The 9,209-nt window shown below is 44.7% G+C and overlaps 1 long non-coding RNA gene across 1 annotated transcript; it reads left to right on the top strand.

The window, feature by feature from the left end:
- The first annotated feature begins 729 nt into the window (after window positions 1-729).
- On the top strand, window positions 730-1,882 carry LOC125461819 (uncharacterized). The gene is made up of 3 exons (XR_007249559.2): window positions 730-812; window positions 965-1,010; window positions 1,672-1,882. It is a non-coding gene; the product is annotated as an uncharacterized LOC125461819 (long non-coding RNA).
- Window positions 1,883-9,209: the final 7,327 nt, after the last annotated feature.

Genomic DNA, 9,209 nt, shown 5'->3' with positions numbered 1-9,209 from the left:
CCTCACATCCCTTTGACTAAATTTGTTATTTCATTGTATTTTTTTGGTTTGTCACCCTATAATACAATGGTAGAAATATTGTATGTGGCACCACAATAAGTCATGACACGCTCACAGCCCTCTGCATTCTTATTGCAACTACTTAATTTTATACGTTAGAAACTTTGGATCACAGTTGCCACATAATATCAAACTGAATTTTATACAATTTATATCACGAATGAAATGTCGTGAGACCCTATGTGGAAAGAAAATAATTTAACTTCTTCAATCACATTTAAGCAGTGGCCTTGGTCATAGTCAAGGCTGTTTATTTCAGATGTGCATTTTGTTTTTGAGTTGTCAGCCCTTTAGGGGTACACATCTGCTTTTCTGATTTTTGTAGGTTGGTGTATGGGTAGTTATGAAAGCATAGTGTGGTAACAGTTTAATTTACCATGCTGCACAGAGCTGAAGTGACAAAACTTTTATTTCCAATGTTGTGCGGCTTTTAGCAACCGGTTATAAATGTTTTTTTTTAATATATGTATATGTACACTTTGCTTATCACAGATTTTGTAATGCAGCTATTGATTTGAATCATTAAACTAATTCAGCATTAAGTAGCCAGTATGTCACACTTTAACAGGTCGATATAGCTCAGCATTTATTTTCCTAAAAAAAAGCTTCAAAATGAGGAATAGCCATCTCTGAGGAAGAAAGGAAGGAAGGAGTAATCTACTGAGAATAATGGAACACACCAAAACACTGCATAGAGCTTTGGCAATCTCCCCGGCCAAGATGGAGGCAATGCAGTCACAGAGCTAATGTTGGTCAGTATTCACCCTGCAATCATCCACTGAATAATCTCGTAATCCAAAAGCAATAATGCAGTTTTTCAATCTAGCTGAGAGCAAGTTCACTAAGATAGCAATTGCAGAATACATAACGCATCATAACTTTTCTGATCTGCTTAAAATTGCAGGCTGATCAAGAAAACCATAAAGCTGATTCAGCAGAGGTCTACATTGGTGAGTTTTCACATAAATCTCTTCTTACATTTAGTGTGACCTTTGGATCTGGGCCAATAAACCACTGAATTCCAACTCAAAGCCAGGCTATAGCATTGCCTCCTCCACTTAATATGACTGTGAGTATCATTGCAGCTGCCCCAAAACCATGAGTGTACATTTTAACCTGAAACCCAGCTATTTACTGTTAGTAGAGTCCGACCCTTCATTCTGGAAGCAGACTGAAGGCTTTAGTGAGACCACTGAATCAATCATTAGCCTCACAGTTTCCAACCACCGTGCCCATCTTCTACCTTAGATTAGCCATTGCAATGGTTTGTTAGAGAGAAACATATGGAATTGTAGAATCTCACAGTGTGGAAGCAGGCCTTTTGGCCCATCGTGTCCATACTGACCCTCCAAAGAGCATTTCACACAGACCCACTCCACTACGCTATCCCTGCATTCACCATGGCTAATCCACCTAGCTTGTATATTCCTGGACACTACAGGCATGGCCAGTCCCCTTAACCTGCACATCTTTGGACTATAATTGTCTAAATTTCTATTTAGTTTAAAAGCAGCTTTCTTTTTGAAATTATTGAGGAACTGAGACTAAAAGGATTTTATTTTATCCCTTTTCTGAGCAAAATAACAATAATCTGTCAATGTTTTTAAACAGCCTTTGCTATGATTGTGTCTGGACCACATCTTGATGGGAGGCCTCCTGGCTCAGATACTGGGGCACTACCACTGCACCTCGAGAATCTGCAAGCAATAATCTGTCCCAGAAAACAGAACAGGAATGTCCTTCCAGTTTGAAGTGCCCCTCCTCGCCATTTCATGTTGATTAATGTGAGGAGAAATCGTCTCTAAACAACGATAGCTGGTAGCCCTGCTTAGTTCCTTGTCTGGGAGTGTGGGGTGTGGAAAGATGCAATGAAGTCTGCATGAATGGACAACACAGCCTGTAGAGTTCCTGGATCAGATGGGATTAGTAACTTCAGTTCTCCATGGCATGTCGACAGCAGCAGATTTGCATTGCATTGGGCTGCATGCTAATTTGTACTTTTAATTACTCAATTCATCCTTGAAACTCATTCCCATGTCACCTGCACTCATTGCCATACCATTTAAAAATGAAGGTACGACCCACTTCCAAAATAAAGTCATGGGAATCTCATGGCTCCTGGTTCACGTTTGTTCAAAAGTAGCATTCAACAGTTAATACTGCGGCTGAAGGCTTGGAGTGGTGCCAGAGAGATGAAGGGCTTTGCAGAGCATGGAGGAGTAGAAGAGGGCCTGATACCCTGGGTGTTGTGGAGAAGGATCATAGAATCTCTACATCACGGAAGCAGGACATTAGGCCCATCAAGTCCACATTGACTCTTTAGACAGCTCCTACCCATCCCCCAACCCCCCAACAATTTCCTCGCAACCCTGCATTTCCCATGGCTAAACCACTAGACTACATATTCACAGACACTCTGGGCAATTTAGCATGGCCAGTCCACCTACGCATCTTTGTACTGTGGGAGGAAATTGTGGAAGCCCAGAGGAAAAAACCCACATAGACACAGGAACTCCACGCAGACAGTCATCTGCAGGTTGAGTCAAACCTGGGCCCTTGGCACCATGAAGCAGCAGTGCTGACCACTGAGCCACCGTGCCTGATGGGAACAGTTGGCCAAGTGAAGACTATTAGGGGTGTAAGGGATGATGTTAGTAATGACCAAGTCAGTGTCTATTTCAGAGTATTGGTTCCTCATGAGGCTTTGAGTTCACCCACAGTGTTCCAGTTATCTTCACTGAGAGTCATCTCAAACTTGCAATATACACACAGGCAAGGGCCAGTCATGTCTGCAAGTTCAGTTGTTTTCCAGAGCAGCAAGTACAGCATTGGACACAAACATTCAATGAACACACAAACACAGCATTGTTTCTTTCCCAGTAAAGAATATCTTAATTCACTTATAAACGTCATGCCAACTTGCTCACTAGCTCAGTCATTCTGCTACGAAGCTAGATCAAAAGTAACAATGGCACCCGCATGAATAATCTAAAATAATTCACGTGAATTATTCGCAAGTGCAATTTCAGCTTAGAAAACAGTCTTGCCATTTTTGCCATCCTCATGATATACATGAGTACAAATGGAGTTGACCAGAAATGTTGTGGACATGGTGCTGGACCTGTTTGATCAGGAGGATCTCCAATAGTCTACCTGTACATGTTGTGTTATCTCCTGTGCTTGCTACAGGCAATTTATATGCATTTGCGTGGGGAAAAGGTAAAAGCAAGGCAGCAGAAGTGGTACATATTTCTGATTAACCAGGACAGAAACAGCAATACCTTGAAGTGAATGTACTGGCTGAAATGGCCATCCATTTTGAGGTTTGGCTAGTAAATCTCATTCACCATTGGCAATTCACTGGTTCTTCCTCCAGAGTACACTGTTGGAAATGGCATACTAACAACACATTATCTAAAACAATGTTTTCTCCGATCTGAATTGGAAAGGCATGTGACTGGATTTTAGATCTCCACAGCGGAGCAAAGTGTTTGCTGAACTCGGTAACAGGACAATCAGTGAAATAAACACAAACAGAATAACTCAGCAGGCCTGGTATCATCTCCGAAAAGAAGGCCAGTTCAGTGACTCTTCTTCATAACTCTATTTTATTTTATCAGTGAACTAAATCAGTGGCCAAAGGTCTGGCTTACTGCTGCATCACCAATAATTCAGTCACATTTTCTTCAATAAACCACAAAGAGCAGTCAACTTTAGCCCTGTGACTGCACTGCCTCAATCTTGGCTGGTGAGATTGCCAAACCTTTAGGCAATATTTCTTTAAGCATTTGGTTCCCACTCACACAATTTAGGGCTATTTACTGAATGGATTATGTTTCAAGTAAATGTCAGTGCTGGGGTTTAAGGGATATACTGAAATTATAAAGCGGAGATTAAAAAAATAGAACCATCAAGGAAGTCTTGAGATTAAAGTCAAATAAGCCGGTGTTATGCAACATTGGTCAGCATAGTGGCTTAGTGGTCAGCACTGCTGCCTTATAGCGCCAGGGACCAGGGTTCAGTTCCATGACTGTGTGGAGTTTACACATTGTCCCCATGTCTGGGTGCTCTGGTTTCCTCCCACAGTCCAAAGATTAGGGGGATGTGCAGGTTAGGTGGATTGACTATGTTAAATTGCCCGATAGTATCCAGGGACGTGTAGGTTAAATGGATTAATCATGGGATATGCAGATCTACAGGGATTGGGTGGGATGCTGTTCAGTGGGTTAGTGTGGACACAATGGGCCAAACATCCTGCTTCCATGCTGTAGGGATTCTGTGATCAAGAAATATAAATGCTGATGTCTGAAGTCTATATTCCTCAAAAAGGAGCGACACAAGAATCAATATATTCTGAGACTGTAGGTTGTCTTTGGAATCCTTTCCCCTCAATGTCAACTTTCCAATAAGACCATTAGGACATATCCATAAAGAGTAGGAAATCCCATTGTGATTACACTTCATAATCACCATCAACGTAATCCAAAGTCACATTGACAATGCTGACAATCGATGTTTCCTCAGTAGTATTCAGCTCATCAATACTCTGTTCAGTTCCGTCATTACTCTGTGCTCCTGACCTCATTACAACCTTGGTTCAAACATGGACAAAAGAGCTTAATTCCAGAGTAGAGATAAGAGTCACTGCCCTTAACCTTGAAGCAGTATTCAGCCAAATATAACATCAAGGAGCCGTAGCAAAGCTGGAGTCAATAGAAACCAGGGAGAAAACACTCCACAAGTTGGAGTCATGCCAAATGCAAAGGGAAATGCTGTACTTGTTACAAGACAATCATCTCAGCTTCAGAACATCTCTGCAGGAGTTCCTCAGGGTAGTTTGCTAGACCCAATCATCTTCAGCTACTTCATTAATGACCTTCCTTCCATCATATGGTCAGAAGTGGGGATGTTTGCAAATAATTTTAAAACCGTCAGTGCTTTTCACAACTTCTCAGATAATGTGGTAGTCGATGCCTGCAAGCTGCTGGCTATGGACAGTGCCCAGGCTTGGGCTATTAAGTGGCAAGCAGCATTTCTGTTACACCAAAGGCAGGCAAATAAAATCTCCAACAAGAGAGAATCTAACCATCTCCCCTAGACATTCAGTGGCATTTGGATCAGTCACACAATCACTGTGGTTGCCAAAGCTGGTCAGAGGCTGGGTATTCTTCAGGAAGTTGTTCACTTTTGCCAGAGTTTCATCACCTGCAATGTATGAATCGGTAGTGTGATGAAATACTGTCTACTTGCCAGATCAATGCAGCTCCAACAATGCCCAAGAACCACTATACCATCCGGGACAAGGTTGCCCACTTTACTGGGAACTCCTTCCATGGTTTGAAGTCTTCACTTCCTTAACCAGGAGTATGTTAGAGAGATTGTATGTACCATCTCCAAGATATATTGTCAAAGTTTCTTGGACAGCATCTTCTAAATCTGCCACCTGTACTACCTACAAAAATGGCAATGTCAGATGAATGGAACAGCATCACCTCCAAGTTAAATGTTACCGTTCCTTCATCATTATTGTGTTGCATCTGTACCCTGGAGCCCCCTAGCTCGCGTGTCATCAAAAAATGCACACAATCAAAGGGAGATGCTCCTAATCTTTGTGTTCTTATGTTTATGTACCAATACATGAATCTTTGAATAGAATGAGAATCTTCTTCACGAAGTGAACTTTAAATGCAAGGTTCAAGTAAGATACAGATCTTCACTTTAAAGACTATTTAATGTACTGGGAAAAAATTAACACAGCATAATCAATAAAGCAACATTGCAATGGATAACCTCTGCAATGGACCAAGGATCTCAATGAATGATGAACACATGTTCCTTGCTTGCAATGCAGAGCAGATGTTAACTTTGTATTCCCTGTGATTATGATGATTTCTAGCTGAAGTCACGCTCCCACACTGTTCACTGGATGCACAAAACTGCAGAGTGCTCAATATTGTGGGTGACTTGCTCCTTTAAAAATGGGGATATTGTGGCTGTTGGAGATGTTGAGAGCATTGGCAATATTGTTGTCAACAGATTGATTGATAGTATATACAGACTGAACAAGCAATGCACTTCCCAAAGCTTAGACTGTCTAATTGCCATACCGTCCCTTTTGCAGCTGTTTATGGATGAGCCCTTGGGAGACTGTTGGCCGATAACTATTCCATCAACTGCTCAATTCTCTGTAGCCAGATAAAGAGAAGTGCTGAGTTACAATAAAAATGAGACTTCACTTCCCTGTTAAAAGGCTATAAAACACAAGTGTAATTTGCTCTAAGACTGAGCTGATTACTCAACAGTCAGTTACATTGTGTAATTGTGGTAAGAATCGTCATACCTTAAAATGGGAATTACATATCAACCCTGACAGAAGAGGTATAACCCTTTGGAGGTTCAGAACTTTGTGTGTATTTCCTAACTTGAGAAAAACCAAAGGGACTGAAGAATGTTACATTGTTAATCACTGGTGCAGGTTTTAGCGCATTTGGGATTTCCCCATATTCTGACCGGCTCTGCAAAGCCTCGCTACATTCATAGAGGTGTAGCCAGTGAAATAATGGTTGTCACAGGGTTGGATTTTTAATTGCTTCATGATCTAGCTGTGTTTGTTCTCCACAGTACCTCAGTGGCACCTCTACTTGGAGAATAAGGGGGTCTCTAATGCTCCTTGTCAGCACGTCATTTTTACCGTAGCAGCATTCCGAGGCTGACTCTGCCTCAGCTTCAGTGTGAGCAGTCTGAGCTAGTGTATTTAACAGTGGTCATTTGGCTGAGTCAAGGGAGGTGCATGCATTACCTCACATAGGCCCAGTTTCCAAAAATGATTTCAGATAATGAGACTAAGGGTCTTCTGTTTACAGTACTGTCGCAGCCTCCCGTGGTGCAGCTTGTTTGGCCATAGACTGGGTACAACACAGCTAGGGAACATGCCAGACACTTTGTCTTGCAGATGTTCAGTATCAGTGGCCTTCATAGGCACCTTGGGGCCTGCTGAAGATACAATGGCCTTTGAAACTGTCAGGTCATTGCCAAGGAGTAGATTGGCCTCATCCACAGAGATGGCTCCCATAGTCGCTGGTCCCAACATAAGGTTATACTCCATAAGCGGCTTCTGTTTTACATGCCTGTTCCCACTTTTCAAAAACATGAAGCTTAGGCCTTTCAAACTCCAGTTAAGTTTGATCAGGCTGTTTTCTGAGGGGTGGAATTTCTGGGTGTAAGCTCCTGACGCTAACTGGTGCACACTTAAAACAGCACTTTTTGCTGCCTCACACTCACCTCAAGCAAGAGGAATAAAAATCATGAACTTTCCATGATAGGTTACTATACAGTAATAAGGACTAATATTGAACTCATCGTGGGAGCAGATGCGGCGGAGGCAGAGGAATTGGGAATAGGGGATGGAATTTTTGCAGGAGGGTGGGTGGGAGGAGGTGTATTCTAGGTAGCTGTGGGAGTCGGTGGGCTTGAAATGGACATCAGTTACAAGCTGGTTGCCTGAGATGGAGACTGAGAGATCCAGGAAGGTGAGGGATGTGCTGGAGATGGCCCAGGTGAACTGAAGGTTGGGGTGGAATGTGTTGGTGAAGTGGATGAACTGTTCGAGCTCCTCTGGGGAGCAAGAGACGGCGCCGATACAGTCATCAATGTAATGGAGGAAGAGGTGGGGTTTGGGGCCTGTGTAGGTGCGGAAGAGGGACTGTTTTGGGATGCAGTGGGTGGAGGGGAAGAGCTGGGCTGGTTGTGTGGTGCAGTGGGGGGAGGGGATGAACTGGGCTGGTTTTGGGATGCGGTGGGGGAAGGGGAGATTTTGAAGCTGGTGAAGTCCACATTGATACCACTGGGCCTCAGGGTTCCCAAGCGGAATATGAGTTGCTGTTCCTGCAACCTTCGGGTGGCAACATTGTGGCACTGCAGGAGGCCCATGATGGACATGTCATCTAAAGAATGGGAGGGGGAGTGGAAATGGTTTGCGACTGGGAGGTGCAGTTATTTATTGCGAACCGAGCAGAGGTGTTCTGCAAAGCTTGTAACTGATGTCCATTTCAAGCCCACCGACTCCCACAGCTACCTAGAATACACCTCCTCCCACCCACCCTCCTGCAAAAATTCCATCCCCTATTTCCAATCCTCCACCTCCGCCGCATCTGCTCCCACGATGAGGCATTCCACTCCCGCACATCCCAGATGTCCAAGTTCTTCAAGGACCGCAACTTTCCCCCCACAGTGGTCGAGAATGCCCTTGACCGCGTCTCCCGCATTTCCCGCAACACATCCCTCACACCCCGCCTCCGCCACAACCGCCCCAAGAGGATCCCCCTCATTCTCACACACCACCCCACCAACCTCCGGATACAACGCATCATCCTCCGACACTTCCACCATCTACAATCCGACCCCACCACCCAAGACATTTTTCCATCCCCACCCCTGTCTGCTTTCCGGAGAGACCACTCTCTTCGTGACTCCCTTGTTCGCTCCACACTGCCCTCCAACCCCACCACACCTGGCACCTTCCCCTGCAACCGCAGGAAATGCTACACTTGCCCCCACACCTCCTCCCTCACCCCTATCCCAGGCCCCAAGATGACTTTCCACATTAAGCAGAGGTTCACCTGCACATCTGCCAATGTGGTATACTGCATCCACTGTACCCGGTGTGGCTTCCTCTACATTGGGGAAACCAAGCGGAGGCTTGGGAACCACTTTGCAGAACACCCCCGCTCGGTTCGCAATAAACAACTGTACCTCCCAGTCGCAAACCATTTCCACTCCCCCTCCCATTCTTTAGATGACATGTCCATCATGGGTCTCCTGCAGTGCCACAATGATGCCACCCGAAGGTTGCAGGAACAGCAACTCATATTCCACTTGGGAACCCTGAGGCCCAATGGTATCAATGTGGACTTCACCAGCTTCAAAATCTCCCCTTCCCCAACTGCATCCCTAAACCAGCCCAGTTCGTCACCTCCCCCCACTGCACCACACAACCAGCCCAGCTCTTCCCCTCCACCCACTGCATCCCAAAACCAGTCCAACCTGTCTCTGCCTCCCTAACCTGTTCTTCCTCTCACCCATCCCTTCCTCCCACCCCAAGCCGCGCCTCCATCTCCTACCTACCAACCTCATCCCACCCCCTTGACCTG

The sequence above is a fragment of the Stegostoma tigrinum genome, chromosome 20 (genome assembly GCF_030684315.1).
Source record: "Stegostoma tigrinum isolate sSteTig4 chromosome 20, sSteTig4.hap1, whole genome shotgun sequence".
NCBI classification, from domain to species: domain Eukaryota; kingdom Metazoa; phylum Chordata; class Chondrichthyes; order Orectolobiformes; family Stegostomatidae; genus Stegostoma; species Stegostoma tigrinum.
This window is presented reverse-complemented; position numbering and strand designations above follow the sequence as displayed.